A 13,804-nucleotide genomic window follows, 5' to 3' on the forward strand; every position below is an offset into this window, starting at 1 on the left:
TCACAGGTATTATAAATCAGATATGATTTGATGATTGAAACAAAAATTACACCACCATCCGATACACAAGACAGTGACATTGCAAAGTGAGGAAGGTGAAGGGACCTCAATGGAGGTGACGTTTCCACATATCAGTCCAAGTGGTAAAATGCTGATACCAGCAGAAAATGACAAATCACACACACACACACACATATATTTAGTGATTAAATAAGTGATTTAACAACCACCACAGAAATTGTACAAGAAGTTATACTTAATAGCACTAAATACATCAAAATGAACTTTTAAACAATAACCAAAGGAAGGCAAGGAAACAGAAACAGAGAAACAAAAACAAGGCAAAAACAAAACAATAATATAGCAGAATGTAGCCCTAGCTTATCAGTAATTACCTTCAATGTAAATGTTTGGACTACACCAATCAAAAAACAGAGATTGCAGAATGAAAATACAAAAACAAAAAGCCTGGCCCAATTACATGCTGTTTACAAGACATTTCAAATTCAGTGACATTGGTAAGTTGATATTACAAGGATGGAAAAATACGTATCATGCCAACATTAATTTAAAAATACAGAAACCACGGTACCAACATCTGATAAAGTGTACTTTAAAGCAAAGAATATTACTAGAGACAAGGAGGGACATTATACAGTCATAAAAGGATCAGTCCACCAGAAAGACATGAGGACCCTAAATGGACACTCATCAAACAGCAGAGGCTCAAAACATGAAGCCAAAGCTGGTTGAGCTAAAAGGAAACAGAAAAATCCATAGTATAGGTGTGGACTCTACATGCCCTTCTCAGCATCTGATAGAACTACTGTAGACAGAAAATCTGGAAGGATATGGAAAGCCTGCACAATACAAACAGTCACAGGATCTAAATGATAAATCCTGAACCCCACTCAACAGCAAGATAGACATTTTTTTGAGAACCCATGGAGCATTCACCAAATAGACCAGAATTTGAGCCATAAAGTGGAGGGGGGGGGGGAATCCTGGAAAGGGCGTGGGTCCTCTCTGGGGAGGCTTCAGGGTTTCACAGACCATGTCAAGTTGCCTAGAACCTGGAGAGTTGGTTAGGACAATAAAGCAGACATTGGTTGAGCACTTACTGTTTGCCAAGTGCAGGGCAACCACTTGCCAGTTAGCTTGGTTTATGGGGCCAAGCTCCCCTCCGCTGAAGAGCCCAGGAATCCACCCAGCACAAACCAGAGTGGGGCTGGATGGGAGCGTGATTCCTGCTGACTGGGCCAGGATGTGAGCCCCAAACAGAACCCCCCGAGAGGCATGGGTTGAGTCTGCCAACAGCCTCGGCCGGAAGCTATGGAAGCTGGCTATGGTTACCTTTTTCAAGATACAGCAACAGCTCCCAAATGGGGCGGGGACAAGTCAGGTGATCTTAGCTGCTGCAAATGAACAGCTGCAGATAGCTGCCGGCAGTGGGGTCTGCCCTTTTACAGAGAATGAAGCTCAGGGTGGGAAAAGCGTAGTGACTTGACCACAGGCTGCGAGCAGGCAGCAGGCAATTCCAGAGCCTGTGTCCTCCCTGTGGCCCTGAGAAGCCATCCCTGCACACTCTCCCCCAGTGAGCCATCTCCGTGAACTGGTTCCCTCCTTCTGCACTTTGCCTTCCATTTGGACAGGAAGATTCTAGCTGAAGGGATACCCGCAGTCTCCCAGGATTTGTGCTGAATCTGGTGGTGGCTGAGTATATCGTGGGCAGCATCTCCCCCTGGTGGCAGCATCGCTTACTACAGCAGGCAAAACCGCAAAGACCAGCGCGGTGTCTGTTAGCTGTTAACCTACAAATGGAGAGCGTGTGGAATGGAAAAGAGATTAATACAAGGAGCGTGGATGCTGCAGCCGAGTTGTCTGGCTTCAAATTTTGGCTCTTCTGCCTGTTCACTCTGTGACTTTCACAAGCTACTTGACCAGACCAGTTTTCTCCGTCGTCCTGAGAATTAAATGAGGGAACCCATGTAAACAGTTTAGAACAGCAATTCTTTAGGGACTGGCACTCAATCATAGCTATAGTTATCTTAAAAAATATTATTAGAGTCTTTAATCCTTGATAGGCCGATTGATGGTGTTTGTGGATTAAAGTTGAGACCCACTGTACAAAAAGTGAGACAGGGGCTTCCCTGGTGGCGCAGTTGTTGGGAGTCCGCCTGCCGATGCAGGGAACACGGGTTCGTGCCCCGGTCCGGGAAGATCCCACGTGCCACGGAGAGGCTGGGCCTCTCAGCCATGGCCGCTGAGCCTGCGCGTCCGGACGGGAGAGGCCACAACAGTGAGAGGCCCGCGTACCGCAAAAAAATAAAATAAAATAAAATAAAAAGCGAGGCATTATCCATTGTAGCAGTGACCCCCTACAATAAGGGTGGGAAAACTTTGCCAAGTAAGGGCAGATGTGCTGCACTGGCGTAAAGAAAAAACGTCAGGATGAGCCTCAAACTGCTGGGGCTGAGAAGGTTTCTGTCCCGGAGTGACTAACGTGGCGGTCTGGTGGTCTCCCTGTCTCAGCATGAATAGCGGCTGAGCCAGCAAAGCTCCTGCAGGAAGGAGAGGGTGCGCCACACTCTCTTTCCCTCCTGTCCCACCTGCCGGCCTTTCTGCCCTCCACCCACGTCCCAGCCATCCTTGCCATCTGAGCACAGGTATAAAGAAATACCAGGAATGAAAACAAAGGAAACCTCCTTTATGAGGTGTTGAAAATGTTCTAAAATTGATGGTGTTGACAGTGAATTGTGGTGAAGATACGAGAAACCATTGCATCTTACACTTCAAATGGGTGAAGTGTGTAGTGTGTGCATTGTATCTCAATAAAGCTGTTATAAAAGTAAAAGCAGAAAGAATCTACAAGACTAAGAGAGCCCTGGGAGAAATAGACAGCGATCCAAGCATCCCTGCGTGGAGAGAGCCAGGGAACCGAGCCTGAGAGCCCAGGAGCCGCTGTGGCCCTGCCACGCCACCCGAGGCAGCTGCCTCCAGGACCTGAACTTGATAAGCAAGCGCAGATGTGCTTTCTCTGACCAACACTCTCCAGCTGGGAAATACGAAGCGCCTCCAGAGGACGAACCTGTAACTGCAGGGCCGGCCTTCTCCTTTGTGTCATGGGAGCCCTCGGGCGGCCTGTGCAGCGAAGTGAACCGGGGGTGGGGGGTGGGGGGGACACCTGGGTGGGGGAAGGGAAGCTGAGAGACAGGAGGGGAAGATTAAGAAATCCAACCCCAGCAGGTAGGACTTCCTGGGGGCACACAGGTGGGCACCACTGCTTCAAGCCAGGTAAGGAGGAGTCTGATGTGGGTTTTTTGGGGTTTTTTTTTCGATACGCGGGCCTCTCACTGTTGTGGCCTCTCCCGTTGTGGAGCACAGGCTCCGGACGCGCAGGCTCAGCGGCCATGGCTCACAGGCCCAGCCGCTCCGCAGCATGTGGGGTCTTCCCGGACCGGGGCGCGAACCCGTGTCCCCCCCATCGGCAGGCGGACTCTCAACCACTGCGTCACTACGGAAGCCCGAGTCTGATGTGTTTTTGGTCATCCTTTTGTCATTGGGAAACTGGGGGCGGCAGAACTTGATGACAGTGAAGAGGAGACTGGTGAGAATTTAGCAGAGGCTCGGGCTTGACCAGGAGGTGGGTGGGCTCGGGCCTGGGCTGCGGGTTTTGCTGCAGGAGGAGACCTGTAGCCGGGAGAGAGCCTTCAACCTCGCACGTACCTCAGCGGCCAGAGGGACAGGTCTGAGCAAGGAGAAGCTGGAGGTGGCCCGGATTTATCGGGGCCCAGGAGGGCGGCAGTGATTTTCGAAAGAGAGAACTTTCGCCCAGGTCCAGGGAGGTGCAGGGCAGTGGGGCATCCAGGCTGTGAAGACCTGTCAGAGGCCACGGGGAGCTCAGAGCCCAGCTATGAGCGCCTTTTCACTCTCTTCCCTCTTCCCTCCCAAGGCCCCTCCTAAGGGCCCAGCAATGAATCCTGGGGGAAGGTGAACAACTCTGAGTTAGGTTGGAAACTTGAATTCTTACGAGGGCCTGCATGTCCTCAACACCAGTTGGATCTTTCCTTGAGCAAGAGTGACATTTTATGTATAAACGTGACCAGAGTAGTCACTGGGTCCTCCTGAAGTTTCAAGTGCCTGCTCCCCTTGAGCTGACATGAAGGAAAAAGAAAGACAAAAGTCCGGCTGCTGTGCTATGACCCCATGGGCCCTGCCTGCTCCACGTCTGCTTGGCCTTGGCGGGCAGGTGACAGCCAAGAAGCCGTGTCTATCCCAGCAGGTGTGCTGCACACACACGGCCCGGGACCTGGCAGTCCTGGGAAACAGAGGAGCAAGGTGACGGAGGGGAAGGCTTTCCTCGTCTATAAGATGGAAATACCAAGAAAATCACCTCTCTGGATGGTGGAGAAGGGCCAACCAAATAAGTGCAGTGAAGGTATAGTTGCTGATCTCATTGCTTTTTTTTTTTTTCCTGCATTGGGTCTTCATTGCTGCGCATGGGTTTTCTCTAGTTTCAGCGAGCAGGGGCTACTCTTCATTGCGGAGCGCAGGCTGCTCATTGCGGTGGCCTCTCTTGTTGCAAAGCATGGGCTCTAGGCATGCGGGCTTCAGTAGTTGTGGTGCACAGCTCAGTAGTCGTGGCTCGCGGGCTTAGTTGCTCCACGGCGGCATGTGCGATCTTCCCGGACCAGGGCTTGAACCCGTGTGCCCTGCATTGGCAGGCAAATTCTTACCCACTGTGTCACCAGGGAAGTCCCCCCATAGCATTTAAGGACAAAGAGAAAGCAAAGCAAGGAAGTACTTTGAAAGTGTTTTCACTTTAAACAGGAATGACTTAAAGAGGAATGGTGGCTCTGGGTGGCAGAGCGCTGCAACGTCTCAGAGGTGTGCACTGATGAATCTCCACGTTTTCCACCGCTCTGCACGTGGGTGCGGTCGGGCTGCTCAGTCCCCACAGTGTGATCACGGGCCTCAGACTCCAATTCTTCAAATGGTTGCAATGAAGATGGAATGAGGTTTTGCACAAGATAAACCAGTGCAAAGCCTGGAACATAGTGGTCACCATCATCGTCACCATTACCAACACCACCAGCATCTTCATCACCATCATTGTCACCCACCATGCCTGTCATCATCACCACCACCAGCAGCATCGTCACCATCCCCATCAACGTCAGTGTCATCGTTGTCATCTTTCCTGTTACGAGATGTCAGGTATGACGAGTCCCCAACCCTGCTTCCTAAGAGTTGGAGCATGGGGGTCAGATTGGGAGTACTCGGTTCCCTCCTCCACCAGACCCAGTTGAATGGAGGGGCAGAGGTAACCAGCGTGAAATAGCTGAGGAGTGCTGACTCGCTGTGTGAGTGCGGCTCCGGGGCGTCTGCTTGCCCCCTTGGTAAGGAAGGAGAATTACAAGATCTCCTGGCATATAGTCAAACATCAACATGTGTTTGCATTTTACATATGCTTAGTCTCTTAGATGGGCCTATCATCTGTCCAGTTATCCAAAGGAAAGCAGGAAAACATATGTGGAAAATAGACATAGTTACACATAAGAGTGAAGATTGGAAAAAAATGGGGAAAGATTTGAACAGAGACTTTACCAAGACGAGATACAAATGGCAAATCAGCGCAAGACAATCATCTCAACGTCATTAGTCACTAGGAACGTGCAAATTAAAACCACAAGGAGATATCATTCCATCTCTCTTAGAGTGGTCAAATTAAAAAAATGCCGAGGAGACCAAGTGAGGGCACAGGAGGACCTCCTACCCATTGCTGGTACGAACGTAAAAGGCATGCAACCACTTAGGAAACATTTCTTATAAACTTAAAACACGCACTTACCACGTAACCCACCAATCCTAGTCTTGGGCATTTACCCAGTGGAAGGGAAAGCTTACGTACGCACAAAAACTTATACGTGAAAGTTTAGAGCAGCTTTATTCGTAATTGCTAAAACCTAGAAACAACCCAACGTCCTTAGACTGATGAGGGGATAACAAGCTGTGTCACACCCACGTGAAGGAATGTATTCAGCGAGAAAGGAACAGTTGTAGGTATACTCAGCAACTTGAATGAATCTCAGAAAAGCTATGGCGAGTGAAAGAAGCCAGGCTCCAGGCTACCCACTGTATGATCGTGACCTTCCGGGAAAGGCAGAACTGCAGGAGGGAGAACACGCCAGTTTAGGGGTTGGGGACAGGGTGACGAGGGACGTCTGAGAGGTGGGTGGAACTGTTCCCTATCTCGTGGCCGTGGTTACGTGACTCCACACGCTTGTGGGGACTCACAGAACTGTACATCAACAAGAGAGACATTTCACTGTATGTAAATTAAAATAAATACAGGATATGAGGCCTCATTTCTGGACAGAGGCCCATGAGTTTTCTGAGCAATAGGAGTCTTTAAACTTCATTTAGCGTTTACTCTGTGCCAGGCATTATCTCCTCCAATCTTCAAAACACCCCACTGAGGTGGATTCTCAGAGGTAAGCCCCACTGCAGGGCTGAGGACCTGAAGGCGGCTCAGAGAGTAGCGGCCAGCAGAGCTCAGGTCATCCAGAAGATGCTCACAGCCTGAGCACCGCTCCGCGCGCTGCCGTCTGCAGCCGTCCCACTCCCTTCCTCTCCCGCCTGCTTTATGGGGCACCCTCACCCAGGGAGGTGACAGAGGCACGCCTCTCCAGGCCAAGGTATAAGACAAGGGACGCACGTGCTTTGTACAAATACAGACATTTACCAGGGTGAGAAGGTGGACGTTAAGGCGATCGCTGACCGTTGTTCTCTGTGTCTTGGAGGACCCTCTGTGCTCCCAACAGCAGGAGCCGTGCCAGGCTGCAAGCATTGCTGTCGGAAGACACCTTCTCTTCCTGGCTTTGTGGAAGCCTCTCCTCCTGGAGGGGATTGTGCCCCCAGGCTCAGAGGGCTGCATCCCTGTCCATCATTCTCCTCCCCTTGCCACCACTGGGCCCAGGGATTCTGGAGGAGGGGTCTGCTCTCTAGAGTATGTGTGAGTGCGTGCATGTTTGCTGTGTATATGTGTGTGTGTATGTGTGTGTATGCATCGGAGGTCTTCCTTATCACCCTCAAAGCCCTGCAGGTTAGTGACCGCGGTGGGCCAGGACGGACAGGGACCACAGAGTTTCAGGGCTTCCTGCCCCTCGGCAGCCACCAGGCAGGGAGGGTCACGTAGGACCCCAGGACCTTCCCGCTGCCGGGCAGGGGTGTGAGAAGCGGCGCACAGAGCCTGCACTTCACGACCACTGTCCGGTGTCTACAACCTGCCCGACTGCTGCCTGTGGGACCTTTCCTGTTACTGCCGTCATATGTGGAAGCACAAATACCGTGGAAGGAAGGCTTGAGAGAAAAACACAAAATGATAGCTGTAGTTGGAGGGGGTGTCTTTTTTTGGGGGGCGGGTATTTTCAGAATCGGCTGTAATGCTAAAAAAGCTTTATATTAAGGAAAATGCCTCCTTGCCGGGTCTGCTTAGTTTCCCGGAGTGCCTGCAGGGGGCGCGCGCCAACCGAGACTCGCGCGGGGCTGGGGGAGGGGTGGGTGGTCTGCGCGGGGGACGGGGGCGGGTCCTGGGGCAGCCCGGGAGGGAGATCGCGCGGAGGTGCTGGGGTCCGCGGACCGCCCCCTCGGGCCTGAGCCCTGGCTCCGTAGTCCAGCCTTGTGAAGAGCCTTCCGGGGAGGCGATGGGGCCCCAACGGGACCTCAGGGCCGGGGAAACGGGATGCTTGGCCGGGGGAGGGCTTCGTCATCCGGAATAGACGGGAACCGTAAGGAACTCTCAGCCCCGCCTGAACCCCTCGGGCGTCCGCTCGGCGGAAGGAGAAGGTGGCGGGGGTCCTCCACAGAGCTTTCTTGGGCCCTGGCACGTGTCGGCGCTTTGCACGATTAACTCGCGGAATTGCACAAGGCGTCTCCATCCCACAGGGGAGGCCAGGCTGCTGGGGACCCCCGCGCCGTCCTGGGGGGCTCACATCGCCCCCGCCAACCTCCCCACCTCTGCAGAAAGGGGGAAGAAAAGCGATTCCCGTGACGTGTCCTGAGTTTTAAGTACAGAAGCAGAAGGGGAGCATTCTGTACGTAGTGACTGAGGTTGTGAACCTGCAGAGGGCTCGCTGTGCAACTAAGGCTTCCTTTCCCTGTAAGGTCACTTGTAAGGACCCCAGTGGGCGCCTGCCCAGCCCAGCTGCTTCACATGCCAGTGCAAGCAGACGGTGTGATGCTGCAGGCAGGAGGACGGTCGCCCCACCCTAGCAGGGCAGGGTCAGGAAGGGGCCTGGGCTACGGCACCCCACGTCCCCTCTCGCACCTTGATTCCCTCTCTCTGAGTGAAGACGGTACTTTCCCAGGGCACGTGAACCCTGTGACCTGGCCCTAGCCTGGCTGTCCTTTGGGACATCACCCGTTCCTTCACCAGCTCACGGTGGATGGCTTTGTGGGAGAGGACCCCATGCTGTAGTTTCTGGAGTTCTGACAATCCCCCACGAGGGCTTCTGCTAAACCAGATGGCTTATCTTGAGTCATCCAGTTGTTTGAGTCTGGCTGGGCCTCCTGAACTCCTACTTGCTGACTCTGGTAACCCTGACTGGGGCCGCAGCTGAGGTTGGCATAGGGGTGCCTAGGTTGCAAGGCAGCTGCCGCCTTGGGCCCGACTCCAGCCCCCCAGCAGGGAGCCCTGGGGGGGCAGGCTGACTCCCGCTGCCCATGTCTGAGCTTCCTGAGCACAGGGGCCATGGCTTGATGCCAGTTAAATGTCAAACAACCAGCAGAGTTCCTGGCATTTAGAGCATCAGGAGGCCAAAAAGACAGGAGAAGAGAGTGGAGGAAGTGGGGGGGAGTGAAGGAAGGGAAGAAGGAAGGCAAGTGGGAAAGGAGAGAGGGAGGGAACGGGCTCCTTCTGCCCTTTCGGAGCAACCATTAGCTGGTAGACAATGTCTCTCCTATCTTCTGAGGACGCTCGTTGAGACAGTGCTGGTGTCCAAGAAGAGCAACAACACAGCAGGTCACCTTCACAGAGGCTTGCTCAGCGCGTAGGAAGGGGGCATTTTGTTTCTGATGGGGTGTGGGGCTGAAATCCTCAAGTTTGCGAACCTGGAGCTGGGGGATCCACAGAGCCTGCCGACTGTCCTGGTGACGCAGGGAGCCTTGTCCGGGTGGCCATGGAAGGAGAAAGGCTTTGAGGAAGGTGGCATTTTCTAAGTGTTTTTTTTTCTTTTTTTTGGATAAGCCACGAGGCTTACAGGATCTTAGTTCCCTGACCAGGGATTGAACCAGGGCCCCGGCAGTGGGAGCGCAGAGTCCTAACCACTGGACCACCAGGGAAGTCCCCTAAGTGGGGTTCCAGAGCTGAGCACCCCATTGATGCCAGCTTCCCCACTGCCAGAGTCGTGGCTATCACACCTGGAGACGGGGTGGGGCTGGGGTGTCTGAAGCCTGATGCTGTCCATGGAAGAAAGTGAAGGCGGGTCTTCTTTAGTGGGGGAGGCTGGACTTTATTTTAGCAGTGGGACAGCGGAGGAAGGTGCAAGTCATCTGTCAGCAGAAGAGGCTGCCTGGAGGGGTGGGAAAGGACTGACACAGGCGCTCGGGCACCCTTGAGGCTAAAGGTCATGGATCCAAGGTGGTGGCCGCCCTCTAGCTCAGCCAGCCCAGGGCCGCCTGCATCAGGCCTGTGGTCCCAGCGTGAGTGTCATTGCTGCCCTTTCCTGCTCCCAGGAGACCTGGACTGGAGGAGGAGATGGGTCAACCGCCTCAGCGTTAGGGGAGGCATAAATCATGTCCCTGACCTTTCCCCGCAGCTGTATTAGATGTTACTAGAAGCAGAAGCTGTCTCCGGGGCTGGGTACCAGGGAGGGCCCTGCCCCCAGCTGGTAGAGTGACCCTGAGCCTCTGTTCCTGCCAGGGGAGGGGGACACGCTGACAGTGACTGGAGATGGGACTAACTAGTACCTACAGCCTCATCACCCTTAAAATTGACCTCGCTTCCCTTGGGTGGGTCCGCCCCAGGCGGGGAAGCCCTCCCTCTGTCCCCCACCGCGAGGGCCCACTGGCATCTTTGTCCTCCGGCCCCTCCACAGGCAGCTGTTCCTCTGAGACCAGGAGGCGTCCCTTGGCTGTGTGCCCTCAGACACCTCCCAGAAGGCCGTTTGTGCGTGCTCTGTGTCAGACGCTGGGGACACAAGGAGGATGACACAGACCCCTGTCCAGTGAGGGAAGCAGGACACCAGTGACTCAGTGTGATGAGCTGTTCCCTTCTGGAACTGCTGTGACCTAGAGCTGGGCTTATCCTTCTCCCCCCACCCCCCCTTCCCCTTTGACCTTTTCATCTCGCTGTACAGTCTTTCCCTGTTCTGTTTCCCACTCCTTCCATCCTCTTTTTTTTTTTTTTTTTTTTTTTTTGCGGTACGCGGGCCTCTCACTGTTGTGGCCTCTCCTGTTGCGGAGCACAGGCTCCGGACGCGCAGGCTCAGCGGCCATGGCTCACGGACCCAGCCGCTCCGCGGCATATGGGATCCTCCCGGATCGGGGCACGAACCCGTGTCCCCTGCACCGGCAGGCGGACTCCCAACCACTGCGCCACCAGAGAAGCCCCTTCCATCCTCTTTTAAATGGAGCCTGGTGCATGTCTTTACGCTGTCTGCTCTGTTCTTATCCAATGACTGTGTCTGACAGTCTGCGATTCCCGCGGATTCTCCATCCCGCCTGGTGCTCCATCCCGCCTGGCCCCGTCCTGTGCATGCTGACATTTCCTCTCAACCCTTGGCCCTTTCAGAGGCACTAGCTCCGTTGCTCTGTGATCTCTGCTTTCCTGGGTGTCGTCTCCCCCAGTCCCTGGGGCCCAGGCTGTGTTTCATGGCCTTTGACAACCTGAACGCTCTCTCTGAGTCCCTCTTCTGGTGAAGTGTCCCCCTCCCAGGTGTTTCTGGGCTTGGCCATCTCCCTGGGGGGTCATGTCTCGGGGTCTCTACTTGGGTGGTGTGCTGCACATTGACTCCAGGTTTTACTTTTGTATTTCTGGGGTGGGGGTTGCCACGGCAAGGGTGAGAATTTGAGCCCTGCCCCTGGGTGCCGGCCAGCTGTGGGTTCAGTTCTTGGGAGAGTGTCTCTCTCCCAACGGACTGGGCTGGGTGACTTCCAGATGGCAGCTCCTTCCAGCTCTTACGCTGGGCCATCCATCCCGCACCGGGGACACTCTCCCGGTCCCCTGTCCCTGGGGGCTGGGAGGCCCTGGCCCTGCCGACTCTTGGGGTTTCCTCTTCATTTCTCTCACATGATGTCACCCTTTCTTGAGTCAACGAAAAAATCAGTAGATCTAAGAAATAAATGGAAAATTTTATTTGAGCCAAACTGAGGATTAAAATCCCAGGAACAGCCTCTCAGAGAGCTCCAGGAACTGTTCTGCCCATTAGAGGTCAAAGCACAGTTATGTAAGTTTTTGAGACAGAGGGCTGTACGCTAAATGATGCGTTATTGACCGTTTACACAACCCACATCTACACGTACAAGGCGAGTGGTGGGTCATGGGTCACCATGGCCCCTTACAGGATTCAGAAGGAAGGTTCTCTCCTGAGGGGTTCCGGTTAACGCAAATAGGCAATACACACCTAAGAGGAGGGAGGAGGCCCAAAGGGGCAAAGAAAAATTTATGTTTCAATTGTTTTTCATCTTGCCAGAAAACATGAATTTTATTTCATCGGTTGTTTCTGAAATAAGGTAGTACTTTTACCACCAAAGCCCCCCTTGGGGCTGCTCTGTACCGCGGCTGCTCCCACCGTGGCCTTCTCCACCCAGCAAGTTGCACATGGGACTCAAATCCCAAGAACCAGCGAGACCTTCCCCTCTGCTGTGGGCTCAGCATCAGTCCTGGGGCACTGCTGCTCGCCGGTCACCTCACGGGACAACAAGGGGGTTTCTGTGCGTTGCTGCCTGTGAGAGGTTGCAGCTCCAGTTGGACCACTGACCTGACGGAGGGGCTCACACAGGGGTTCCCTCGGTCCTCATCTGTACAAGGTGAAGTTTGGACTAATTGATCTGGGATGTGCGCTCTCATACTCCTCAAGGTGTAGGAAGAATTTACGTGAAGGCGTGCATAGCGACTTAAAGTTCTGCACCCAGTGTGTGCGCGCGCGCGTGTGTGTGTGTGTGTGTGTGTGGCGTGGGGAAGGGCATGGAGCTTTCATGCTCTCTCCAGGCACCCCACTCTCCCCAAATCTCTACCTGGTCACCAACTGGGAAGCTCCCTGAACCCTGACTTTCTGGGTTTTTCTGGAGGCTTCGTTACATAGGCAGGATTGACTAAATCATTGGCTATTGGCCAATAGATTGATTGATTCCCTGGAGGTCAAGGCAGGTGGGACTGAAAATTCTAACCTTCTAATCACAGGGTTGGAGCCACTGGCAACCATCTCCCACGCCCCAGAGCGGTCCAAAATCACCTCATTAACATAACAAAAGACACCCTTATTGATTTTCTCACTTAGGAAATTCCAAAGTTTTTAGGAGCTCTGTGCCAGAAATGGGGACAAAACCCAAATAAGAATATATATATATATATTCTTATTATAAATCACAGCGTCACTCAACCCCAGGGCAGTGAGTGAGGTGGAAGAACCCTGGAGTGGATTGTCCCTCGGTGTATTCAATTCCATTTTAGGGCAAATTATTTCTCTCTTTTATGCAAGCACCGTATTTCTCGTAATGAACCAAATTCCATTAAATATGGTGTCTTGGCTCTGTGGAACTTGACAGTTCTTCAAAATCATGTCATTCCCCAGTGAGCCATAAAAAGGGATGAGTCCTACTTTTTCTTACCCCATAACAGATTTTTTTTTTTCATGTTCTCTACCCTCTCTTCTCTTACTCTGAAAACAGATATTTCTTAAAAGCCACCAGTCTGTGGTATTTTCCTGAACAAGTGCACGTTTTAAGGTAGTAAAACTTTCTGTCATGTGATTCAAAACCTGGAGCTGGCCCCAGCAAGGGAAAAGTTTGGGCCAGTTTCAAGGATCTGTTTTTTACATGCTGTTTCTGTGACTGCTGAGGCAGCCCATGGCGTCAGTTCTGACGTCACTTCTTCCAGGGTGGGGGGAGACTGCCAGGACTGAGGCACCTTCCAAGGACAGCCAGGCCGCCTGGCTTTCTGAGCGGCTGCGAGGGGTGCCCGAGCGGACCGGGTTGTGAGGGGCTGCTAGGAGTCAGGGTTCACCCGGGTCGGGTTAGGATGCTGTGTTCCTCGACTGTCATCAGTGGACGCGACAGAAGCCAGCAAAGGCCGCTGCTCAGCAGAAGCAAACCTTTCCCGCTCTGCGTCCCCAGGGCCTGCGGCTCTGTCTTTCCAGCTGCAGGTCAGCCGTGATAGTGGCTTCGATCCTCGTGGCCCCGGTCCATGGCAATTCTGCATCCTCAGTCAGGGACGGGGCCTCCCTCTTTACGCGGATCTGGGACATCCCGTTCTCACAGCAGACGGAAAAGGAGGCCCCGGAACATCAAGGCGAATGAACACCTCCAACGGCATCCGCTCGAGTCAGTCCCATGTCACACCTGCTCCCATCCTGTCATTCCTGGCAAGTCACAGGAGGAGAGTGCCGCCCAAGGCCGGGAAGCACACAACATCTAAGAGGCCGGGCACTGACCCTCACGTGGTCATGGGTCAGGGGTCACAGTCCCCTTGCATGAGCAGGGCCAACTAACTGGGACAAGAATACAGGTTCCCACGTGGTCTTTTAGGTGCCGAGGGCAAAAACCCAACCTCAGCCAGGCTGAGAAAAGAACACAAAAGAAAGCC

Source organism: Stenella coeruleoalba (assembly GCF_951394435.1).
Source record: "Stenella coeruleoalba genome assembly, chromosome: 9".
In the NCBI taxonomy this organism is placed as follows: Eukaryota; Metazoa; Chordata; class Mammalia; order Artiodactyla; family Delphinidae; genus Stenella; species Stenella coeruleoalba.